This window comes from Crinia signifera, chromosome 5, assembly GCF_055691185.1.
Source record: "Crinia signifera chromosome 5, ASM5569118v1, whole genome shotgun sequence".
NCBI lineage: Eukaryota > Metazoa > Chordata > Amphibia > Anura > Myobatrachidae > Crinia > Crinia signifera.
This window is the reverse complement of record NC_139221.1, coordinates 67677428-67691074: the sequence shown is the minus strand read 5'-3', so window position 1 is coordinate 67691074 and position 13647 is coordinate 67677428. Positions and strand designations below refer to the sequence as shown.

The following is a 13647-nucleotide window of genomic DNA, read 5'->3' as shown; positions in this document are numbered from 1 at the left end:
ATTTGGCACCATAAATAACATAAAACTAAATGAAATGTAGACTTCTGCCTTTACTTACAGTGCATTCTGCATGCCCATGAGTTTAATTACTGTAGTGTTGGAAATATCCTATCAGACATAGCACAAAAGAACAGCAAAGAATCAGAATGCAGAAACTATTCAACTTGCTGACTAACTTTGCTCTGTGTGTTATTTACCAAACTACACAAAGAAAATGCTGTCCATTCAAATCACATTTCAAAACTCTTTTCACTGAAAGTGACTGAACAAATAGTCTCATGTCCGCAGCTATAGCTGCATCCCCGGTGAATCCTGTTAGTAGCTTTGGGGAATGGAACCGAGTGACACCATTAGAAGTCACAATAGTACACTTCTGTAAACAACTTGGAATGGGGATTGTATTGCTTGACTGCAAATATGTTAAACTTTAAAAATATAGACATACATACAATCCCATATATATATATATATATATATATATATATACTTGTGTGTGTGTGTATGTATGTATGTAATGTATGTATATATATATATATATATATATATATATACTCTTAGAAAAGTTCATACGAATGTGAAAAAATATAATAAGTACAGAAGAACCCAAATAACTTTAAAATGACAAAAGTAATTGACATCCGTTATTGCTTATTCCATATTAAATAGAATTCAATCTTTCCATTTGATTTTTAATTCAACAAACAATTTTAAATAGCTATTAGTTTGAAAAAGCGTATTTCCCAACTGTTCCAATTTCCGCAGAACAGTCACAAGTTTTTATGGCTGCCCTCCCACTCGTGGGCAGCGGGATAGATGCAGCACATGTGGCCAGCAGCTCATAAATTCTGGTTATGCCTCCCCAGTGGCAAAAAATGTGGCATGGCCTCACAGAAGTGCAGCAATCATAGGCCATGTTCCTGACCATGAGGCCAAGCCCCCTAATTTAAAGCATGCACCTATAACATGCATTTTTCCAGCCTCAAAATGCAGAAAGTTGGAAGGAAATGAAATATAAAAAATATCACTATAATCCAATTATTTATCTTTTCTAAATGGTACCAGCAAAACTGTCCAGGCCTGTTTAAATACTGTATCTTTGCAGAAAAAAACAATAAAGTTTCAATAAAGTTTTTAGCTATGACTTAGGCAAGGTATGCAGGTATATACAAGACTGTAGCCTTAAATATAAATAAGCAATATGGGGTCCAAAACATTTGTTTATGCCTCTATACATACTTCTATTATGTTTTTAGATGTGTCCTGTAACATCTCACTGCTACTGATTACATAGGCCATTTTTCAGGTTTTGTGTTTTTGGTTTTAGATTTGGATCTCCTTTATATTTTGGATCTGTATTGGTTTTGCCAAAACCACCCTCATTGATCTGGATTTTTTCAAAGAGCACATAATGCAAACAAAGGTGGTGCAAGACGAACTGTCCTTGGACCCTACCACCCATACTTGTATTGTATAAACAGGACATACACACTTCAACAAACCAATCATTTCAGCGACAGAGACTGCCACACCTGTGGCTGAAATTATGTCCTTGTTTGGGCACCCACAAAACAAGCTCACCCTGGACAAACTGGCTCCACACAGGCAAGATGTAGTTACCGTCATCAACCTCAGATTCCTCATTCCCATCCCATTAGTGTGTACATCCTATTTTGATTAATATATATTTGCACTTTTCACAGGCAGTATAAAGATTAAATATATATTTGTGCGTACAACAGGGCTTACAGATACGCATCATGAAAAAAATTGCTTGTTAAAAAAATGCACCAAACAGTACAATAATATTTATTTCATTTATTTATTTGATCAAGCCATAGTAAGCACATATACACTATAATAATTTTATTTTAGTATGTTGTAATTATTACGCTAATTATAATTTTCTAATTAATATGCCATAAATAAAACAACCGTCTTACCTTTGGTAAAAGTCTTGGATCAGTGTGAAGGAGGCATCCCGGCATTGTGATGTTTCTCTAGAAAACAGGTATTGCTTTAAGGATAGCAGCATTAAAAAAAAAACTATTTTAATTTAAAATGCATTTAATTTGGTGCCACTAAAAATTATTTGGCACTTTAGACTGGTGTTGAGACTGCCTTACAGAATTAAATTAATTCTGAGTGTCTCATATGAGAGGTCAACTATAGGAATGAGATATATTGCCACACCAGCATTCAATTCAATTATCCTCTGGAAGAGACTGCAAAACACACACCATGTGGTTTTGTTAACAGTTTTATTAATTTTCATTCTTTTTTAATCATATTCATAATATTAACTATTAATAAAGTGATTATTGTACATATCCCATGGTATTTGGTTTTAATTTCTCCCCCCAAACCAGCGCTGTGACCCTTTGTTTGTTGGTATTTCTCAATTTGGGGGATTGACTTCCCCATTTTATCACAGCAGCTTGGAATCTAGACCCATCTCATCGCCTGTACACTCGTCATATGAGACTTTGATGAGTAAGGTAGAGGCCATGGTGCCAAGCCTGATGGTTAGATCTGGCTCAGGCAGGCATGTGGTTATCAAGCAGTAGCAGAAGGTTCATGTATAAAGCTGGAAGGTCTGATCCAGATCTTGCTCATAAACTAAAAGGTGGCAGTATATACCGCTATCTAGATCTTGGCAAGAGCAGTAGTTGGCCTGAAGGCATGAACTGAAAAATATTAGATAGTTCTATTGTACAGAAAACTGGAACTGCAACTGGAACCGCACCGGAACTGTAAAAATAAGTTGAAGCAACTGGAAGCAGTATTTGTCTGTAGACTGGACCCAGAATATAACTAGATCAGTAATGAAACTAACATACACTGGAACCGGACTGGACCTAGCAGTGGTGTAAGTTCACCCCCCCCCCCCCCACACACACACACACATATATGTACATCATGTATCCTGCAAGGAGGGGTAGTCATCCGCAGAAGCTATATTGATGGCTTTCAATCAACTGATTCAAACTTGCAGGGAATGAGAGAGGTGCCCCCTTGGAAGCAGGAGCCAGATGACTCCATTGCCTCCCAGAGTTATGCCTCTGGGACCTAGAATATAAATGAACCCAGACTGGACCCAGAATAGGACTGTATCAGAACTGGACCCAGAATACACTGGAAATGGATTGGACCAGGATTACATCTGGAACCGGACTGAACCTGAAATACAACTGGAACCACACTGGACCCGAAGTACAAGTGGACTGGACCTGGAATGCAACTGGAACTAAACTGAAGCCGTAATTTAAATGGAGCTGGACTGGACCCAGAATACAACTGGAACCGGACTGGACCCAAAATACAACTGAAACCAGACAGGACCTGGAATACAACTGGAACCGGACTGGTCCCAGAAGATAAGTGGAATTTGACTAGATCCAGAATACACTGGAATTGAACTGTACCTAGAATATGATGGAATTGGACTGAACACCACAATACACTGGAATTGGACTTTAGCGGAGATAAAAGCTGTAACTAAACTGGACCCATAATATAACTCGAGCTGGACCTGGAATGCACTGGCAGGGCTGAAGAGAATGAAGGAATACTAAATACCTGTGCCTGATGGAGGGGTCCAGCGGGAACCCTGGTCTGATCTCCTCTCCCTTCCAGGTGGCAGCAGTAGCAGCATGAGCTATCATGCTGTCAGTGTGTGACAGTGTATGAGAAGCTCATGCTGTCAGCACAGCAGAGAGAGAGTGTGCTTTTCTGCAGAGGCTGCTGAGGGGGGGTGGGGGGTGATCACACTGTTCCCCTGATTGGCATCTGTTAAAAAAACACTACTTTTTTCACTAAGGGATGTGGCTATGCCTCCATCGAGTAGGTTATACCCCAAAACTTTTTCCGGGGCCTGGCAGACCTCTTGGCTGCACTGTGCACTGGAAGTGTACTGGATCTACAGTACAACTGGAACTGGACTGGACCTGTTATATACTGGAACTAGGCTGGACCCAGAATACAATTGGAGCCCGAATGGCAGTCTGATAATTACTAGAGATCTGGAAGGCTGGAATAGACAGGAACAAGTTATCATAGTGGTGGTGACAGTGAACAATACTGGAGTAATTGGTTGAGTAAGATATCCACCAGAATCTGGAAGCACAGTATTAAGAAGTAAGTCAACAGAAGCAACACTGTACTGACAATTTGGTCTTGGAAGCAAGTCCCTCTGAATAGCATTATGTGGATGCTTATTGGATGCTGCAGTGAGCTGGTCTTGGAGCAGAATCTTGCTCTGGTGCTTAGGATCCTCAGTGGACACAGGGCACATAGGAAAGTAATATGCATGAACATCCCCAACATGATGAAATCGCTGCCCCAAGCAATATATAGCCCAAGCAGACCTCAGTGCCACCTGTGACAGACACAAGGTACAAACTAGACATGAGAGAAACTGGAGCGTGACACATCACAAAGGAGTTTCCAGTTCCAAGGGTGGATATGATGGTTGGATAAGGATATTGATGACATCATGGGTAAGAAAAGTCTTGATCTTAAATGTTACAGCCCTGTCAACAAGTAGCTTGAGATATATTTTAAATATGTGGGATGAAGAACAGTGAGAAGTAAAATATGACATCCAGAATGAGGATTTGGTTAATGATGACAAGGGAAATTGAGAGTGTAGAGGGTGGAAGGGAGCAACGGAAAGGGGAAGACGAATGAGTTCAGTTTTTGCATTTTTAAGAAAATGCTGGATCACCAAGGATGAAATGGCAGAGAAGCAAGAAGAAAGATAAATAAGGTGCAGAAGCGATGGGTGGGAAAGTCAATGACAAAGCGTGAGAAGTTCAGGCAGATGTGAACATACAGTAGCCGAGAGTTTAGGACTGAAAATAAATTAACTTCTTAAAATACAGTATGACTGTTAGTGAGGGAAAGAGCAGCACGGTAGGTTCAGAGCATACATTTGAATTGAAGGGAGTCTTTCTTAGAGTGTGATTTCCTCCACAGTCACATGGTGGTATGTGAGAACTTTTGCAAGGGTATTTGGAATGACATGGTTGATCTGCAAGGATGATTAGTGAATGGCAGCACAACAGTCACTGGCCACCTATTGCAATGTAATCCTCCCATCCTGAACTGCAATATTAACAAGGTGCTGGGGCTGAGAATTGTAGTTCCACACCAGCCACAGTCTTGAATTCATCTATCACTAGCAGAAGCTGAGAGGCTGCCCCCCTTACATATTGCAGTCTCTCAGACCCTATCCCTTGCCTCCCATGTCACTTCACTCCTGTCAGTGTCTTTCCCCTTTAGCTGTGACACAGGACACCATGAAGCCTGATGACACTATATCAATCCTCCCCACCAGCCCACCCCCACCATGCACCCTTTTAACATACCCCTTCCAGATATCCATATCATGCTTACTGCTTGGTGCTACTGCTCTCTCCATGATGGCTCCAGACTAGGCTAGTGGCATGTCCTAGTGCACCATTCCATAAGTACTGTGGAAACAGCAGCAATAACCATAAACAATAGGGATCAAGAGAGTATCCAGCAATTATCAATTTGAGGAATGGTGCTGAGCCCTACAGGAAGGGGTGGTTCAGAGAGTCCCTCTGTGTGTCTACTGAGATTGTCTAGATCAGGTAGGGCCATAGTGGTGTACTGCTTACTTGCCCACCATCTAGAGGCCAAACTCCCATCTAAGGCCAAGAAATGCAGTGTATATGCATAAATGGAGGGAACTCTATATGGCCTAATGCCCAGTAATTATGTGCATACACCCGGGGCTATCAGAGTGCCATTGGGTGCCAGGTTTGTACCCCAAAACCAGGCCCAAAGTCTTAAAACTCATCCCCCGGTAAGGAATCGTGACCTTTGACCACGACCCCTATGTACCGAGGGTACCCCCATCTGTTATCTGCAAACCATATATCTCAGATTTTTTATAAAACTGAGAAATCCTAGATGGCAGCTGACCCCCCTTAAAAAAGTTGTGATTTTTGGGGGGCTGTACCTCCGGTCCCTGTCGACCGATTCGCCCCAAACTTGACCAATGTAAGTACAGTGAGTAGTATTTCTTCTGTGTTTGTCATTGTGGGACCAGTTTTTCTGATACACATGGATGCCAAGATAAAGCAAATACAGTTGGTGATTGCTGGGCATCTAAGAAGGTTGCACCATGGATGATGATAACCTGACCCACAACTGGGAGACATAGTTGCCTACCCTCCTGCATTCTGCAGGAGACTCCCTGAAATAGCAGAAATCTCCCTCTCTCCCTCATTGGTCTAGCAATCTCCCTCATTTCACCTAGCTCATATTACACTGTTGGATCATCTACATTTGGATATAAGTCATTTTAAAAGATTCCTCTCAGATCTAGCAGTACACACCCCAGCTTCTAGGTGCAACATGCATTACACAATCTCTCCATATATGGAACTAGCCACACCCTCTGGGTGGAGCATGACACGCCCCCTCAATGGGGCGATGTGCAAAATTCTGCTACCAACTATAATCTCCCTGAAACTAGTTTTCAAAAGTAGGCAAGTATGCTGGGAGACGATTTGGCAGATGATTCGCCCAAAGTCTTTTTTCCTAGATAGATTTGTCTGATCAGCCTTTCAGCACTGTCTGCTATATAACAGTGGCCTTAAGTTGAGAGCATGTGGAGCAATATAAGAAAACAGCTACAGTACACCACATTACACAAGTCTCCGCCTATCTCAGGGCCTAATTCGGTACACCACATTACGCAAGTCTCCCCCTATCTCAGGGCCTAATTCGGTACACCACATTACGCAAGTCTCCCCCTATTTCAGGGCCTAATTCGGACTTGATTGCAAATCACATTTTTTCTCAAATGGACAAAACCATGCTGCACTGCCGGTAGGGCATGTGTAACATGTGCAGAGAGAGAGTTAGATTTGTAATACATTCCCCTGTTTATTCTTCTGTCATTGTCCTAAAAAGTTGGTGATAAGAAATGTTTATTATTGTGGCCACCTTTGTTAAGCAAGCATTTAGTATATGTGAGCCCTCAGAGATTGCTCTGCTACAATTATCAATGCCTTTTTTTTTGTGTTATTAACTTTAGATTGGTAGAATCCTAAAATAATGTTAACAACATTTGTTTTACTCAACAATATTACATGTGAGCAAAACTATTTTCATTTGCCAGTAGATGGAGACAAATAGTCATCACTTGATATTCATCAGGAAAACGTCCACACATCCACCAGTGTTACGTTGCTTAAAATAAAATCACAGTTTTTTTTTTCTTGCTTGAAGCCCAGGTGCCTGACCTGTTAAAGGGTGCAGATAGTGTGCTGCATGATCTGAGAGTGGGCCACTGAGGAAAACGTGCAACTGGAAGAAATTACAGAGGAAGCAGACAGATACAGAGTGGTGTGTCAGCAGACTGCAAGACAGCCAGTATCAGCAGGAGACCAGAGGACAAGATTAGAGCCCTACTGTCGCTGCTGCAGACACATCAGGTGTGAGGACACCAGGAGTGTGACACAGCTGCAGGAACAGATAAGTATCAACTTTCTTATATTTTGATAGAAATTAACTTGTAGTGTGTAATTGCCTTGTAATTTAACTCTCTATTGTATACTAGGGGGTTAGTCGCAGGGAGGTAGATAAAATGGGTGGGGCCCTGATTGAGAATCTCACTCAGTGCATGTTGTGCAAGATGTATGCGCACCTGGAGCAAGAGTCCCAGTGCGAGTACATCTGCACGAGATGTGAGCGAACGTCCGCCCTGGAAGCCCAGGTCACTGATCTAGAGCGGGCCGTTCAGCGACTGAGAGACATGTACAATCTTGAGCAAAGCATAAATAAAACGGTGGAGGAGTTGCAGATAGGGTCACTGGTAGAGGAGGAGGATCAGGCAGCCAGCTGGGTCATGGTTAGAAGGGGAAACAAGAGGGACAGGAGGGACAGGAACGACATCTCGGATCTATCACACCCGAACAAATTTGCCCGGTTGGATGAAGTTTTGGGGGAGGATAAAGATGAAATGACGGAGCTGGAGGATACGGCTCCCTCTAGCAACCAGAGGAGCGGTCCCTCTAGCTCAAACGGGATGACAGTTAGTGAGGTACCAAGGCAGATAGTGGTGGTAGGGGATTCCATCATTAGGAGAACAGACAGGGCAATCTGCTATCAGGACCGCGATCGCCGCACGGTCTGTTGCCTCCCGGGTGCTCGGGTACGGCACATCGCGGACCGAGTCGACAGATTGTTGGGAGGGGCTGGGAGCAACCCGGTGGTCTTGGTGCACATCGGCACCAACGACAAAGTCAATGGTAGGTGGGATGTCATCAAGAAAGAGTATAGGGAATTAGGTAAGAAATTAGAGGCGAGGACATCTAGGGTAATTTTCTCAGAAATATTACCAGTGCCACACGCTAGCTCAGGGAGGCAGAGGGAGATCAGGGAGGTAAATGTGTGGCTTAAGGATTGGTGTAGGAAAGAGGGATTCATGTTCATGGAACACTGGGCGGACTTCTCGGTCAGGCGCCATCTTTTTTGCCGTGATGGATTGCACCTGAACGAGGAGGGGGCTGCGGTGCTGGGGGGAAGGATGGTTAGAGGGTTGGAGGAGATTTTAAACTAGGCGACGGGGGGGTGGGGGCAGCAAGACATTATGGGACCATCAGGGAGAGAAGCCGGACTGGGATCAGGAATCATATGGGGGAAGGAGATGATGGGGGGGACGGAGACATAGACAAAGTCCTGGGACATAACAAGGGTATAATCGAGGGTAACTCTCAGGGTGCATCAGGAATGTCATGTAATAAAATGTTATGTTGTAACAGTCACGTTACCCCATTACAGTTCTTAGGTACAGATGATCTTAGTATACTGGAAGGAGGGAAGGACAGAGGAAGAATTCCCAGAACTATAAAGAGGGCAGGCAGTGTGCATGGTGGGGAGGCCTGTAGAGAGTCTATTGAAGGGGAGAGGGGAAAGAGGAAGCTAGTAAAAAATTCAAATGGGTCCTGGGGTGAAACTAATCACAATATTAGAGCCATATCTAAAAATAAACATAAATTAAAATGCTTACTGGCTAATGCAAGAAGCTTAGTGAGTAAAATCGGGGAGCTAGAAACGGTGATCAGTAGGGACGACTACGACATCATTGGTATTACAGAAACATGGTGTAATGAGTCGCATGACTGGGCATTAAACATGGAGGGATATACACTCTACAGGAAAGACAGGGAAAATAAAAGGGGCGGGGGTGTGTGCCTATATGTAAATAATAACTTAACATCATGTGAGAAAAATATGAGCACAGACCTGGAAGACGACAACTCGGAGACAGTGTGAGCAGAGATAACCGACAATAATAAAAAAACAAAAAACAAATTTATAATAGGGGTATGCTATAGACCACCAAATATAAACGAAAGGGAAGAGTCTCTTCTTTTAAACCAAATCAAACAAGCATCAAATCAGGGTCAGGTATTAATTATGGGGGATTTTAATTTACCCGACATTGATTGGGAAAACGAAACAGGTAAATCAGCAAGAAGCAATGGGTTCTTCAGCTTACTTAAAGACCAGTTTATTACACAAACGGTGGAAACTCCAACTCGTGATGAGGCACTCTTGGACTTAGTTTTAACAAATAACACAGACTTAGTTTCAAACACAAAAGTAATTGAACAATTAGGGAACAGTGATCACAATATGGTTTCACTGGAAATCAACTTCAGTAAATTACATCAAAAAGGATCTGCAAAAATACTAAACTTCAGAAAAGCAAACTTTGAATTATTCAGGGAAGCCCTAACAGGAATTGGGTGGGAAACGGTTATGGAGGGAAAAAATGCAGAGGAAATGTGGGATACTCTAAAAAAGGTGCTTGATTCACTAACTATTGAATACATTCCTAAAGTAGCTAAAGGTAAATTCAACAAAAAAAAGCCACCATGGTTGGACAAAGAAGTAAGGTCAGCTATCAACAATAAAACCAGAGCCTTTAAATTCTATAAAAATAACTTGAATGAGGAGGCGTTCGCAAAATACAAAGAATTAAACAAAACTTGTAAAGGTGTAATCAAAGCAGCTAAAATATTATATGAAGAGTGCATAGCCACTGAAAGCAAAACCAACCCAAAGAAGTTTTTTAAATACATAAATAGTAAACGTTTAGTTAAGGAAAACATAGGCCCACTGATACTAGTGGAAAAAGTGTTACTGAGGACAAGGGAAAAGCAAAACTGTTAAATGAGTTCTTCTCATCAGTATTTACTAAGGGAGAGCAGACTGTGGAACGAACATCTACCACAAACGGGACAAATAAGCCAGATCTCATTGTGGATTTCACGCCGAAGGAAATAATACTGAGGCTAAGCAAACTAAAAACAAATAAATCACCAGGGCCAGATGGAATTCATCCGAGGGTATTAATGGAATTAAGGGATGAACTAGCTACCCCCCTACATTATATCTTTAGCAAGTCACTATCGTCAGGTATAGTACCAAAAGATTGGAGAATAGCAGAGGTAGTGCCAATATTCAAAAAAGGAAAAAAGGAAGATCCCGCTAATTACAGACCCGTTAGTTTAACATCAATTGTGGGTAAACTATTTGAAGGATTTTTAAGGGATGGTATCCACAAATATTTAGATCATCACAGTCTACTCAGTGCTAACCAACATGGGTTTGTGAAAAATCGTTCATGCCAAACTAATCTACTAGGGTTCTATGAAAAGGTTAGCAAAAACCTCGATAATGGAAATGCTGTAGATGTGATTTTCCTAGATTTCGCTAAAGCATTTGATACTGTCCCACACAAGAGATTGATTAATAAAATGGAGAACCTAGGATTGGGTGAAAATATCTGCAGATGGGTAGGGAATTGGCTATGTAATAGAGAACAAAGAGTGGTTGTGAATGGTGCCGTATCAGATATGATACCGGTACTAAGTGGAGTGCCCCATGGTTCGGTTTTGGGGCCCTTTTTGTTTAACATTTTTATTAACGATATTGGGATAGGGTTACTCAGCAATGTATCCATCTTTGCGGACGATACAAAACTTAGCAAAGTCATCAAATCATCAGAAGATGTCACCATGCTTCAAAATGATCTTGCAATTGTAGATGAGTGGGCAAAAAAATGGAAGATGAGGTTCAATGTAGATAAATGTAAGGTTATGCACCTTGGGAGACACAACCAGTGTGCAAGTTACAACCTTAGCGGAGAGGAACTGGGTAATTCCATACTTGAAAAGGATCTAGGAGTCCAAATAGACAGCAAACTAGGATGTAGTGCCCATTGTAATGTAGCTACAAAAAAGGCCAACAAAATTCTGGCATGTATTAAGAGGGGAATGGAAACTAGGGACTCGAGGGTAATTATGCCACTATATAAAGCATTGGTGAGACCTCACCTAGAGTACGGAGTACAGTTCTGGGCCCCACACTATAAAAAGGACATCATAGAATTAGAAAAAGTCCAAAGGCGAGCAACAAAGCTTATTAGGGGAATGGAGAATTTAAGCTACGGGGAGAGATTAAGCAATTTGGGACTATTTACATTAGAAAAGAGACGTTTAAGGGGGGACATGTTCAACATGTACAAGTATATCAAGGGCCAATATAAAGAATTGTCACGCACCCTCTTTTCTACTAGAAAGGAATCTAGGACGCGAGGGCATGAGTATAGATTAGAAGAAAAAAGATTTCATTCAGCTAGTAGAAAGAATTTCTTTACGGTCAGAACAGTCAAACTCTGGAACTCTCTTCCCAGAGAGGTGGTAACGGCTGGCTCATTAAATGCGTTCAAGGCAAAGTTGGACAAACATTTACTGGAGAAAAACATCCATGGGTACAAATAAGAAATATAATTTGTCTGTAAAATACCAGAACCTACCAAATCAGCAATGGATATCTATACCAGGTTGAACTAGATGGACGCAAGTCTTTTTTCAGCCTTACCTACTATGTAACTATGTAACTATGTAAATGTAGCAGAGCAACACAAATACAGATTTCACTAATCATAAGTAAGGTGTAAATTATAAATGTAATACTTCCCCATATGTGTTTTGCTCTAAGAGGAAAATACACACAATACTTCACAAATACACACAATAATCCGCAGAACGAAATGGTATTTCCTACAACTATTTGTAAGTTCCTAAAGCTTAACTTTATTGTGACATATTTTCCTGTGTTTACATGATCTAGTATGAACAAATAAAAAAAAAGTAACAGGGAAAAAAAATTATATAGAGAATATATAGAAAAAACATTAATATATGCCATACTTCAGGGTTGCCGACCCTCCCGGAATTTCCGGGAGTCTCCCGAAAATCGGGGCCCCCTCCCGGCCCCCCGGAAGGGTGGGCAACCCTCCCGGATTCAGGGGGGACGCCCGCTGTCCCCCGGATCGCGGCATTAAAATGCCGCAATCCTCAGGTCTCAGAGGAGGGGGCGGAGCTAAAATGTCACAATCGCGTCATTTTAGCCTCGCCACCTCCACGGAGATCCCTGAATTCGCTGGTTTAACAGCATGGGGGCGGGGCTTAGTGATGTCACGCTTAATCCCCGCCCCCTGAGCTGCTACTGAATCTCTCCTCTCTGGGCTTCTCCCGGAGAGGAGAATGAGAAAGTCGGCAACCCTGCCATACTTGCCTACTTTTGAAAACTAGGAGATTTCAGGCGCCATGTTGTTGAAGTGTGTGTTATGCTCCACCCAAAGGGTGTGTCTAGCTTCACCTATTTACTGCTATTCAGAGGTATGTCCTGCTTGACAATACCGCTCATGGAGCAAATTGCCAAGATTCATGTGCCTTAATACAGCATATTCCGCTTCCCTCTCCCCAGTATTATGCATTGGGCCTGATTCAGATCTGTTTGCTAGGCTGCTTATGTTTGCAGTCTAGTGAACAGGTAAACTCCACCGGCCAGTCAGTGCAAATCCCTGCATTTGCATGCAAGGGGATGTGTACGCTTACATATCCCCTCGCAGCAGCCACACGGGCGAAAAATCCTTACCATCAAATTATTTTTTTTCTGTTCACAAATAACAGTCAGTCTAGACTGACCTTTATTTGTGATGGATATGACCGAAATGGGGGGCGGGCGTTGATGTCATGTGACATCAGCTGACCTGATGTCATGTGATGTCAGCTGACGTGCAGCACCCCCATATTACACCAAGTACACACACCACTATGTTACACATAGCCCCCTTTATTACACCCAGTACACACACCACTACAGCTCCCCCATATTACACCCAGTACACACACCACTGTATTGTATTACTCACAGACACTCTCACATTACGCAGAGCCCTCACTCATTTCATTAAGTGAAATAATTAGCTCCACCTGTGGATCTTTTAAAATGTGTCAGTCAGTAATAAGCGCACCTGTCGGGTTACCAGGAAAACGTGAACTGTGTGGGGTCCTGAGGACCGAGTTTGAGAACCACTGGTCTATAGTAAGCCTATTAATACCAACACTAGGAGGCACTTTGTAAACCTCTCCCGACTCGGGAGTAGTACTTATAATGTTGAGTGCCTCCACCCAAGCCTATTTAGAATATAGATTGCTTGGGAAACCTATTTATTTTATACAGTATATTACTATTATTATTATTATAGGGTATAATAGTGGGTTACTATTAGATACCTCTTCCCAAAGTACT

At 42.1% G+C, this 13647-nt stretch overlaps 1 long non-coding RNA gene across 1 annotated transcript in view; it reads right to left on the bottom strand.

Moving 5' to 3' along the window:
- The window catches only part of LOC146079477 (uncharacterized), a 30670-nt gene extending 30478 nt beyond the window's left edge, over positions 1 to 192 (bottom strand). Inside the window, exon 1 of the long non-coding RNA XR_014474553.1 lies at positions 59 to 192. This is a non-coding gene — a long non-coding RNA (uncharacterized LOC146079477). The remainder of the gene's footprint in view (positions 1 to 58) is intronic.
- Positions 193 to 13647: the final 13455 nt, after the last annotated feature.